Source organism: Triturus cristatus, chromosome 12, assembly GCF_964204655.1.
Source record: "Triturus cristatus chromosome 12, aTriCri1.1, whole genome shotgun sequence".
NCBI lineage: Eukaryota > Metazoa > Chordata > Amphibia > Caudata > Salamandridae > Triturus > Triturus cristatus.
In genome coordinates this window covers 690,759,238-690,771,952 of record NC_140595.1, presented here as the reverse complement: position 1 = coordinate 690,771,952, position 12,715 = coordinate 690,759,238, and positions in this window count along the sequence as shown.

Here is a 12,715-nt window from a genome sequence, read left to right as displayed (position 1 = left end):
GGGCCTACTTGCCTGAACTGTAAAAATGGAGTAACTTAGCCATATAAAGTCGGTGGCCTTTCATACTTAGGAATCGAATATCCAGCCCATTGATGGCGGATCTGACAGAGAACATGTCGACGGTAGACACACATATGTTTGCGTCTTAGAAACTGGAACTGGAGGGAACATACATGTACTTGTAACATGCATATAGAACCGTTGGGGTCCAAGATAGGGGACATAACTGATCAGGAAAATCCACATTTCCACACCTTGTTGATTCTGATCCTGTCTAAGTGGTCTTGGTCTTTCTTTTGTGTTACCTATAGCGATATTATGTTTTAAAACGGGACAATCGTGTACATAATGACCTGGCTGTTTACAATAGTTGCACGTCCCTTTAACAGGACCTGTTGAAACACTGGACTGTGTTATACCCTTCTTATGACCATCAGCTGGAACTGTCTGGGAAACTAGCATTTTCATTTTCGTGTCTTTCATGCGCCTATGTTCATGTTCTTGTTCTTCTCTAATTCTATTGTGATGGTACTGTAGCATTTGTAACATTTGTGACGGAGTGTTACCTTGCCAGGTACTCTCGAATTTCAATACTCTATTCTTAACTTGGGGCAAGGCATTTTCAACCAATTTTGTCACAAACAGATGTGGATACGACTCGCTACTTGCTTTTATTCCACTATTTATACCAAAACATTTCTCAAATCGGGAATAGAAATCACTAGTGTCTTCATCTGATTTCTGTTTACAGGCTGAGATTGCACCCCAGTCTTCCTTTTTCGTAGTTAATAAACGTGGCAGTACCTGTACTAGTAGACCTGGTAGTGCTTTGATCTTGTCCCCGAGCCCTGAACCTGGACCTCGAGCTTTTTCTTCGTTTTCTAATGCTGTCCAATCTATCTTCTGGTCTCCCACCTCCCAATCCTTTTCCTTGAGTTTTTCATAAATGCCCGCAGGCATTAATACCTTCAATATTGTCATAATGTCGGGGTAGGTATATTCTCCCATGAGTAACATATCTTTAATTTCACGGTGGAAACCCGCTGGGTCTTTGTCATGACTGGGGACCACTTTCTTCATTTCTAATAGTTCTATTTTGGATATGGGTGTGTAGACAAACACACGTTTAAACTCATTGTCATCACCTTTTATCGGGTGTACTTCGCGTAAGGGATTCTGTCTATCCATGTAATACGTCGTTCTTTCCTTGATGGGCAGTGAGACATGTTCAGGACATACAAAAAGAATGTACTGCCTTCTAGATTCTAGTATTTCTCTAATTAACTTAGTACCGGAACCTCTCCATTTATTCGTGAGTAATTCAGTCAATATATCAGGTAAGGGGCCAGGATCGGAGTGTTGGCTTTTATATAATATAAGGAGTTGTTGAATCATATAGATACCAGCTAAACGCTGTTCATCTGGGGCGAGGTTCAAAAACGTATGCGCTAGTGTATCATCACCATATTTTCCAGGACTATCAACCCAGTGAACGGCTGACCTGGCTAATTCTTGTTCGTCCATAGAATCGAGTATATGATAACCCCTTCGTTCTCGGAGTAATTTGTCTGCGGCTTGGAACGAATGTTCGGGGGACCTTGTATTTATTATAGGAGTTTGGAATTTTCTGTTATTATCTGGACGTATCGGACGTATCGGATCAGTAAAGCATCTAGTATTATTGCAAGATCTTCCTCTACCTACATAGGCCATAGTTTCTAACTGTCCTGTGGGCAGTTCTAATTCTTCCTCGTCCTCTGTTTGTTCTGGTTCGTCTACTGCTAATCTTTCCTCGTGTATTCGTTCTATTTCTTTGCGGATCTTTTGGCTCATAGCTACTATACATGATCGTTTATCGTGTCTCCCCTCTGATATATTCTTACCCCATGTGGTAAGAATTTGCATTTCTTCCGGATTTACCCCTGGTTGATCTTGATTTCTGATCACACAGTTTATGAGGAAACGTAACAGTTCCCCCTGTATTTCCACCTTTTGGTACTCCATGGCTCTGGTAATACTCTCAGGGTCTCGCCCTGACTGAACAAAATGATATATATTTTCTAAATGTGCAGTCATTCCTGGTAGCTTCCCTAAGTATATTGCAGCTCGTCGGATACGTAATGATGCCAGCATCATTTCGTCCCCTTTTCCGGGCACAGGGTCATATCTACAATCTATTAGAAGTTCCTTGAGCGTGTTGGGAGTTACTAGTTTGGGTGTACGTTGGTGGGCTAATTCTTGAAAGGAAAGTTTATTTGTTCTGGGTGGCGTAGAAAAAATGCTTGATGTACCTCCGGTAGCACCACCTGGGGTGCTGGATGTGAAAGGATTCGTTGAACGGGATATAGCAACCATAGGTGTGGATGCGGATGTCGAAACAGATGTGCGTGCCGGAACTTGTGTCGGAGTTTGCTGTTGCAGAGGTACAGACGAAGGAGGGTCTTGGCGTTGAACCCCCTCGGCAGGCGGTCTATGTGGCGCAGCATTAGCATACTCGGGAGCTGCGTCGTCTAAATAAGAGGAAAGAAAAACATCTTCTGCGGATCTGGGATGCCCTTTGGGATGTACTTTTATCGGAAACAATGGGGGTGGCAAGTCTTTTGGTATTTCCGGAGTAGCCTTAGGTAATCCTTCGGCCAGAAGAGGATACATGCCATTCACAAGGGCATTTCTTTGTCTGTCTGTTTGGTCTGACTTTACTCGAGTACCTTCTTCAATTAATACATTTTCTCGAACTTTATTTGAATTCTCCTTACTTTTCTCTTCCTGTCTGAGCGCTTTTTCTGTACGCCTATATGATTCTTTACGCCATAATTCAATGGCATCTTTCTGTGACTGTCTAGCTTTCTTTTTCCATAATTCTTCTTCTACTTTCATAATGCAATCTGCATCCCAGGTCCCAGCTGCGGGCCACCTCTGACTTTCTGGTAATTCCTTGGTGTAGTCTACCCATAGATCAAGAAATAATATGGCGTCTAGGCCATGTTTATGATACATGAAGTACCCTGGAGTGTCCCTAGGAGGAATGGGAACAGCTTCTTCGAGTACCCCTTTTCTAGTTTTGATCTGTCTTAATTTCGAAAAGAACGGCATATTGAGAACTGATCTGATACCTAATTTTGAACACGTTTAATACCATAAAACACAATAATGAACAGTCATTCACACCACAGTATACAGAACGTATTTAAAACATTTTAACATTTAACATTTTAAATGAAATAGACAATGATGGCCATTTAGGGAACTAGTCACTAAGCATAATACTCGATACTAACTAGGTAATTCTGAATTATATACTAGACATACTTGATATACTGCTAAACAGTACAGATACACTGCTGAAACAGTGCAGACCGGATTTGTGTACCCAAACCCGTCTTGACCGGCACAACCTATGTGCACGTCAGAACGCCTCCCCGATAATGGTACTCACCGGGTAGCTCGGAACGGAAGGCCTCGGAACTGAACTGAACTTGAACCGGACTGGACTCGACTCGGAACTTCGGAAACTTCGGAACTTCGGAATCTGGTGGGCCTCTGTATACCTCGGATCTTGCTCTCTCAGCTAGGCTCTGGTCGGGATACTTCGCACTTCTCACCGCCTCGTCTGGGTGTTGATCGCAGCCTCAGTTACCCCCGCTCGGCAGGAGGGAGATACAGGAAATCCTGTGGGTACGCGTTGTTGTCCGTCCAACTGTGACAGGAGACCGGGCCTGCAACGCACCGCCGGCGCGTGAGATGAGAAAGTGTCCCTATTCGGGCGCCATTTATGTGGTAAATAATTTAATTACCGGAACTTAATTTGATGCGGAAAATCTATAAAAATAGCTCAGTAAAATAAGAGGCAGAATCCGTGGTATTAGAGGTTCGGAACGGGCTTTATTCCAGAATCAATTTAAATTGAGGAGCTCCATATTCCATCACCACGAAGGTTCAGGAAGTGAAGACCGCTTCTTTATTGACAAGTAATCATTTTTATACAATAGGCATTACAGTGAAACAGATGGAGGAGGCGTAACAATTGATAGTAAAGATAAAACATACATGCGTAGCAAAAGTGGGTGTAACTAAAGAACGTCATCAGGTATGATGTCATAATAGGGTGGTTCCATGAAAGAATTTCGCAATGTCAGCAGAAATACTTGGCAGAAATGCGCGCGCAGCAGCATGACGTGTGATTGACGTGCAACTAGGGGGTGAAGGGGACTTGACATTTAGCTCTACATGTGGCGACAGAAGTCTGGAGGGTCAAGTCAACCTAATCCCAAATCATATCTAACATCCTATGTTTAAAGAACTGTGTTATCCAAAAAGAAAGGTCTTTCGAACAAAATCTATTCTATACTGACTGTGAGTGCGTGTACAAGCGTCTAAGTGTCTATACTAGATGCGAGGGCAGAAATCTTCCATAGTAACAGGGCTATGAATTACTTGCATAATGACAGAGAAGCCGGGCCTTTTGCTCGGTAGCTGGAAGAATGTTTACTTAAACTACTAGACAGGAATGCATTGGGTAGGGAGCGGAGCAGATAATCTCGAAGGTGAAATACAGTTTTTGGCAGGCAACAGGCTGATGTCAGGCACCGTTAGCTGCGCAGAGAGTAGGGCAAAGTTCATGGATACAGATGCGAGCTCAGACTGGAGCTTTCAGAGGCAGAAGGCAAGAAAAGCTTGATGGCAGAATCAGGGCCTACTTGCCTGGACTGTAAAATGGCATAAGTGAACCATATAAAGCCGGTGGCCTTTCATACTTAGGAATGGAATATCCGGCCCATTCATGGCGGATCTGAAAGAGGACATGTTGACGGTGGACGCACATGTGTTTGCGTCTTCATAACTGGAACTGGAGGGAACATACATGTACTTGTGATTTATACATGAAACCGTTGGGGTCCAAGATAGGGGACATAACTGACCATAAAAATCCATATTTCCACAATGCCCACAATGGAGCTGGTATAATTTGTAATTTTTGTATCAGCAAGTTTGTGGCCATATCTTATTTTATAGTACCGCGGGCCACTTGGCCTATATCTGTTGAATCTTGGCGTACTAACACTATTTCTATGGTGGATGCAGCGCTATTTACAAATGAGGCCATGATGAAGACCTGTTGATGTCGAAATGCGTTGCCTGAAAAAAAACTTATTTGAAAGCTGTATGGGGAGTGCAATCCTTTGTGTTTCACTGCCAAGTGGGCCGCCACCGTTTCATTTGTTACGGGACCCGTACCTGTGGAATTGCACCATCCCCATCTGGTGGACGTGGCCATGTACCTACGGGATTGACGCTGCTGATATATATATATATATATATATATATATATATATATATATATATATATATATATACACACGTACGTATTATTTAATATTTTCTTTTTTTTCTTTTTTGAGGGAAGCCCCCAAACCTTCCTTGTTTTTAATTTACTTCTAACCTTTCTTTGCCACTGCCCAACCATAAGCCCTAAATGTGTCCTCACCTCCTGTTACCACTACCCACACCTCAGCCCCAAAATTTAATTGCCACTACCTCAGTTTACCCCTACCCAACCTTAAACCATAAATTTACCTTTACCTCCCTTCACCACTGCCCACCCCAAAAACCTACAATTACCCGTACCTCCCTTTACCATTGCCCACCCCAAAACCCTTAAATAACCTTTAACTCCCTTTACTACCGCCCACCCCTGAACCTTAAAATTACCCTTACCTCCCTTTACCAATGTTCACTCATAAACCCTACATTTACCCTTACCTCTCTTTGCCACTATCCATGCCTAAACCCTAAATGTACTTTATCTCACTTTACCACTGCTCACCCCTAAAATCTAAAATGACCCTTGTCTCCCTGTACCACTTCCACTAGCCACCCCAAAACCCAAAAATTAACTTTACCTTCTGCTATCAGTACCCAAACCTAAACCCTAAATTTACCCTTACCTCCCTTTACCAGTGCCCAACCCTAATCCTGAATATACCCTCACCTGCCTTTACCACTGTACATCCATGAACCCTAAAATTACCCTTACCTCCTTTTACCACTGTCCACCACTAAACAATAACATTTCCCTTACCGGCCTTTACCCCTGAAATTTTCCACTTTACCACTACCTAACACAAAGCCCTAAAACTACCTTTACCTCACTTCACCACCACTTGCAACCAAACCCTTTAAAAAAAATAACATAATGATGTTATTTAGCAAAATACTTACCTGCATGCTAAAGGCATGTGTGGTAAAGCACAAAAACTTGCCTTTGTGGTATTACCTGTGTGGTAAAAGCAGCAGTGTAAAAGGCATTGTGTGATAAAGACATCGTTTTTAAAGGCTGTTTCTCCTCAACAACAGGTGTAATGGGTGAAGTTACAAGTATGTGCCCTGATGCAAAAAATACATTCTTCATTTTCATACATCTTAGTACAAACTTCATCGGAAAGCATATGTACATGTCTCCTACCACGCACTCAATCCACCCATGTAACAATTACAACCAATAATAGAGCGATATGCCCTTTGCTGTTACAAATACTGACTGCAAATACCCACTTATAACATATACATGTAAAGGCAGGGTGTGTGGAACTGGTACCTATGGTGATGTTAAAAAGTAACATAAAGGTAATAGTCCCAGAGGAAGATAAAAACCACGTAGCCTGTCAGCTGTGCAATGAATCGCGGTAATCAAAGAGGAACATGCAAGGCAGTAACAGCAAGGGCAGATAACTAAAATACAGTCATGATAGAAAAGGAGCAACAGAGGAGATGAGCTTAACAGGAAAGACAGGAAAACAAAAGGAACATTAGGCAGAAAGCAAGTAATCAAATTACACTAATACACTGGAAGTGAAAGCAGTAAGGATACGAAGTTAGCACATGGGAACTAGCTCTAGGGATGAGGAAAGAAAGATAGGGACTGGGAAAACATTAGCTCCAGAAAGAGTGACTAATCAGGAAGCAAGAATGAACTACAATAGTGCTAGATTTAAACCAAGGAAACAAGGCAGCACTAGTTTTTGAACAAGGATGCAGCTATAGCTTAGGGATCAGGACCTCTGGAGCAAAGATCAGCAAAAGTTCAAGAACTTGAGATACAGGGAGGTCAGTCAAACAGGAAAACTGCTACATTGACCAATGATGTACTACAGGAAACTAATGCTTAAATGAGCTCACTATGATCACATTCATCAGGTATGCACAGGCTAGCACCTGCCAGCCACAAGTGTACTGAATTCCTCCACCCATCCTTGGCCTGCAGGGGTGGAGATGAAGAAGCAAGCAGGGAGTTCTTAGTATTGGAGTCTTAAGCAAGAAAAGCAAACTGGCTTCAACCAAACCCAACATGGATCTGGAATGAATGGGAATTTCAGAATAGAGTCCAAAAGGCTGGAAGTCAGTTTATGGGTATAGCAAACGGTTCGGAAGCTTATTTGAAAACACGGGCGCTCCACAGATAGTCCCCTAGTGGTGGGTACAGAGCGCGGGGAGCGAATCATGACATGCTCCTGTCAGCAGGTTTTGTTGTACATGCATTCTTTGGCAAGACTCGACACATTCAAGAATCAAGGTATGTTTGGATAATGTTCAACATTAATATATTAAACTTGATGTAAGCTGTCTTCATAATTATACTGGATCAGAAAGAGAAACTATGCTTCTGAGCGAAAAATAATTTCTCTATGGAATTAGTAGATTGTACCTTATATGGACAGTCTTTCACAATTTTAATTTAAGCTTTTCCTGATAAGTCTGTACCTACTTAACTGAAAGTATTTCTAAAACTTTACTCCACATTGTATTCACTAAGGAGTCCATTCAAGAGCCCTCTGTTGCATTGTGTCTTGCATGTTTAAGACTGTGCTGTCACTGGGAATGGAGACCTTTGTGTTCTTTGCCTTATTTGTGACTTCCTTCTTTATGGCTATGGACCTCCTTTAAAATGTAAAGGGTGTCTGTTTCTCCATCAGGTGGGGCAGGTGATTACCTCCGCCACCCTGGATGCTTCCCGCTGACTATAGTTAGAGATCTCCATTGGCCTTGCTGTGATCTCTGTGCCTTCAGAGGAGCCTCTGCCATGATGACTCCTCTGAAGGCCCTGGAAGGTGATGAGTTGCTACCAGCGGTGGAAGTGTGTAAAGAAAAGTATGAGAACTGTGGTCCTGAGTACAGTGGGGCCGGGGTGAGAGACAGCTAAAAAGAACAAAATATGAACTATTTTGTTTGGCTTTTACCTGCAGGTATTTGTTCATAAAATAGTATGCACACACCTTAAATAAAAACAAAATGCAACTTAAATGTATCTGTTGGAAATGCATTTTTTGGGTATGAAAGATTGATTGATTAATGTGATTACTTCAGATGCCTGCGGGTCTAACCGGGTGGTGTCTGACTTAAACCCTGGTCGGTGCACTGGGGAAATAGTGACATGTATTCATAGTGAACGTCTCATTAGTTGAGAAATTATATTATACACAGTAGAAGGTTGCATACAGTATAAATAGGCAATCAAAAAATGTGCAAAAAGATTAAATGTTGACAGTGCTTTCACAAGCTATGCTTTAGTAAGACGCTAACTATACCCAGTGTAAACCTTTTTACAGGTTAACACTAAAAAGACACCTTCTAGGTTTTATCAATTAAAGTTTCTACTGGCTCCCAGGTAGCATTTAGATTTGCTGATTAATAATGTTGCCTTGTTTCTTTTTCAACTGCCTCCCTCTTCTCTCTCTTCACAGTGGAATTGATGCTTCTTTTCCCTTTTCGACCTCAAGGAACTCAACTCTGTAAGGGCGACTGTGTTTTTTCAATTAAAGCATGGAAACTGTTTTGATCAAATCAATAAAGCTTGTGAATGTTGGTCCCCCTTCCTATATCCTCCGCCCCCCTTCCCACTTTGACCTCTGGTTGCAGCCATGCTGCGTTCATTTTTTTTAGATGGGTTTACATCTAATATTTAGGGATAGGGACTTGTGTTTTCAATTTTTAACACAGCAGCAGCTCACTAATATTACTGTTAAATAATCTCTGCGCTGCCCTCCCATTTGTCATATGTGAGGTCCTTTTTTGAGCGACAATAATATTTTTTATGGATGTTGCCTAAAAGTTAAACACATCATTACTCTTCAAGATGTCCCTAATATGCTCTCTCACATCACCCACATTATTAATAAATTAAATTATAATGGTATTTAAAACATTTTTTTTAAGGATGACCCACCTCATCTGGGTAAGACTCGCAGCAGAACATAGCTGACTCTATAAGGGGCCCCCCTGAAATCTGGGCCCTAGGCCAGAGCCCACTTTGCCCATGCCTTAAAGCGTCTCTGTCCACCCGGCCTTTTAAAGTGCAAACACAGGATACCCCGTGGGGCCCGGAGCTCATTTCATACAGAAGAAGCGTAACAATTTACATATATGTAAAACAAAAAAGGAAGGTTTCAAATGTGTTAGCGAGGAGGCTCCAATGTGACCCAAAAACGATTCCAAGGACCAGACAAAACTTTGCACCCTGCTCTTTTTTTTAATCATAATTAGTTCTCCTTTCTTCTTGCTGGCCCTGAAAGTAATTAGTGAAGTTTCCAATCTCTTTGAAACAGATCTGTCAGCGTGTAGCTGTCGCTTTTTAATTGCCAGTGGGTTTCCTGGCGGTCCCCTCCTTTTCCCTGCGCTTGGGTTTGAAGGATGAGATGTGGGCTGCGGAGCGGGCGGCACACACTGAGATGCAGGCTGCTCTGTCGAAGAGAAGATGAACATCTGTAAGGCAAGCGGCATCCTGGCAGCCTCTTCCGGCTGCGGGCTCTTACGTAGCGCTGAGAGGGGGCGGGGCTTGTGACAGCACCCCCCCCCATTGCTCCCTCACGTCCTTGCGAAGACAGGTGTGTTCTGCGGCCTGTTTCCTTGTTTCCACTTTCCACCTGTACTGCACGCCTGAGCTCCTATCTTCAGATCAGAATGAAACGTGCCCTACTAGCCACTTGGCATTTGCATAGCACACAATCTGCCACTAATGTGCCTCACAGCGCTTTCGGGTGACTTTTTAAACGGCTCAGTGTTCCAGTAGTGTGAGTAGGTATGTTGCTATTGTAGGTGATGTGTGAACTGTAATGACTCCGGAGTGTATCTTCCATGTTATTATCTGTTTATGACCTGCTGGTACTTCAATGGCCTTGCTTATTTCCTTTGATTTATATACTTCATTTAGGAATACTAATGAGATATCTGTTCAACAAAACAGCTGATGGGCCCATCAGGTTTGAAAATTGGGTATCAATCAATCATAGCATTTGTAATCAATCAATCAATCATGGCATTTGTAAAGCGCACTACATACCCGTGAGGGTCTCAAGGCGCTAGGGGGGGGGGGGGGGGGGGGGAAGCTGCTACTGTTCGAAGAGCCAGGTCTTGAGAAGTCTCCTAAAGGTTAGGAGGTCTTCGGTCTGCCGCACTGTATCACTAGTTTTGTTGGTAGATCCTTTGTGAAAATGTATTTTCCCTTCTAAAGACAAAGCATGAAGGCACTTTCTCATTTTAGTGCAGTTCACATCCTTCAAGGAACTGTGTAAAACTTAGCACCAGCAAATTGTAGCCTTCATGAGCTGCAAATTGACTTTTTTTAAGCTTGTTTTTATTAAAACCGCTTCCAGTGTATTAGGTACAAAGGACATGCATATACAATTTAGGATCTTATAAGCAATATACAGTCTGTGGTGTCCACATATCATATCCTGTTCGCATACAGTCTCACTCTCACATGAGCGTACTACTCATCTATTATAACAGTGCAAATGCAGTTTATATTTTTATATTCGTAGGACATATATCTTACATAACAAATAAACAACAATAATAATCCTCCCAACTAGGGAATCAAGCTCCCTCCCCAATCCAACTCCTAACACCCTCCCCCACCCTCGTGACAGCGGCAGACAGGTGGCCCAACCTGGTTAACCTAAGTAGAGAGCTGGTGGTGCACTCATATCTAGCATGTGAATCATGTGTACATGGTGTGAGAAGCTCTATGGAACGGCGGCTCTTCATGGCGTATTGAGATGGGCATGGTACTCTGTGTGCTATGCATGCGGTCCGTCACACTCTCACTAGTTTTTGTGGACATTGCGGTTCACATTTGCCCCCATTCCAGGAGATCTCTCTCCGCATTGTCATCAGTCCGCACTATCTTAAGGCGACACTCCTTGGCTACTCCCCATTCCCGTAAGTATTCTCTCTATTTTTTCCATGCAGGCGGACCTGCTTGTGCCCAGTGAATAGCTATTCATCGTTTTGCCAGGACCAGTCCCAAGAGTGCGAACCTATAACCCATCTTCATCCCTTTCTTAGGTATCGGAAGTACCCCCAATAGGCAATGCTTTATGGAGACATCTATTTGCACCGTGGTCGCTGTGCCACGAGACTGCACCACTTGGTGCCAGTACCGCTGCAGACGGGGGCAGCTCCAGACCATATGCAGAAATGTAGCTGGATCTGTGCCACATCGCGGGCATGCGGAAGATAGCCCTGGCGTGAATCGAGCTCGGCGCTCGGGGGTCAGGTACGTGCGATGAAGATAATAAAAAGGAATTAGCTTAAACCATGCATTACTGGTAGCTTCAGCTCTCCTCCACTCGCCATCTGTCAAAGGGGTTGTGAGGTCCTCTTCCCAGTGCGCCCTAACCCTGTCTAAGTTCGAGCCCTCGAGTGGAACCTGGGTCCAGCAGAGTCCCCAGTGTACTGGTCTCTTCTGGTTCGTCAGGAAATGTTGTCCACATCTCCCGGAGAGTACGCAATATCTTTGCGTACTGTAAGAAATATCCTGGTGGCTCCTGAAACTAGGCCTGCGCATTTTGAAAGGCCATGAACATGCCGTTCTGGTATAAATCTCCGGCCGTCGCACATCCTCTCTCGTACCATTTTGAGAGATCCATGACACCTTGTACCCTTCGAAAACCCTGTAACCATTGCAGCGGTAGTGCACTAACATATGAGGCTTTTCTAACCACCCAAGTCACTGCCTGCTCCCAGACCTCAGTAACCTGGTGGACTACATGCGGGCACGTTTTCGGGACCCTCAAGCCCATCATTAGGTATTTCTGCAGTTGCATCCCTCATTCCAGCTCCCTAGTAAATCAGTCTCAACTGTGCGCTCTCCCATGCACTACTGAGCAGCATATTGCAGCAAGCCCGCATATAGTATAATCGTAGGTCTGGCAACCCTAGGCCACCCCCATCCATGTCAAGTTTTAGTATATCCAATTTGGCTTTGCTACGCTTTCCAGCCCAGACCAAGGATATCAGGAGGTTGTTCAGCATATCAAATGTCAACTTCTGGATTTTGCAAAAGGAGTTCTGGAGTACATAGAGACAACGGGGTAGCAACACCATTTTTGCTAACGCTTTTCTCCCCATAACCAACAAGGGTAACCTATTCCAGAACGCTATTGATGACTTTAGGCCATCCAAGACCCGTCCCATATTCAGGTTAAATTGGGCCTCTGAACTATGTGCAATCTGCAGACCAAGATACCGGAAGTGATTACGCTTCCAATCAATGCCAATTGCTGGGAGATCATGAGCTTCCCCCATACCAAAGGATGGTTTTCTGACTATTGATATGGAGACCTGTGGAAGTTCCAAATAGGTTTAATATTTCCCGAACCATTGGACTCGCTCTTTCCAGCTCACATATGTAGAGGAGAGCATTGTCTGCATATAGGGA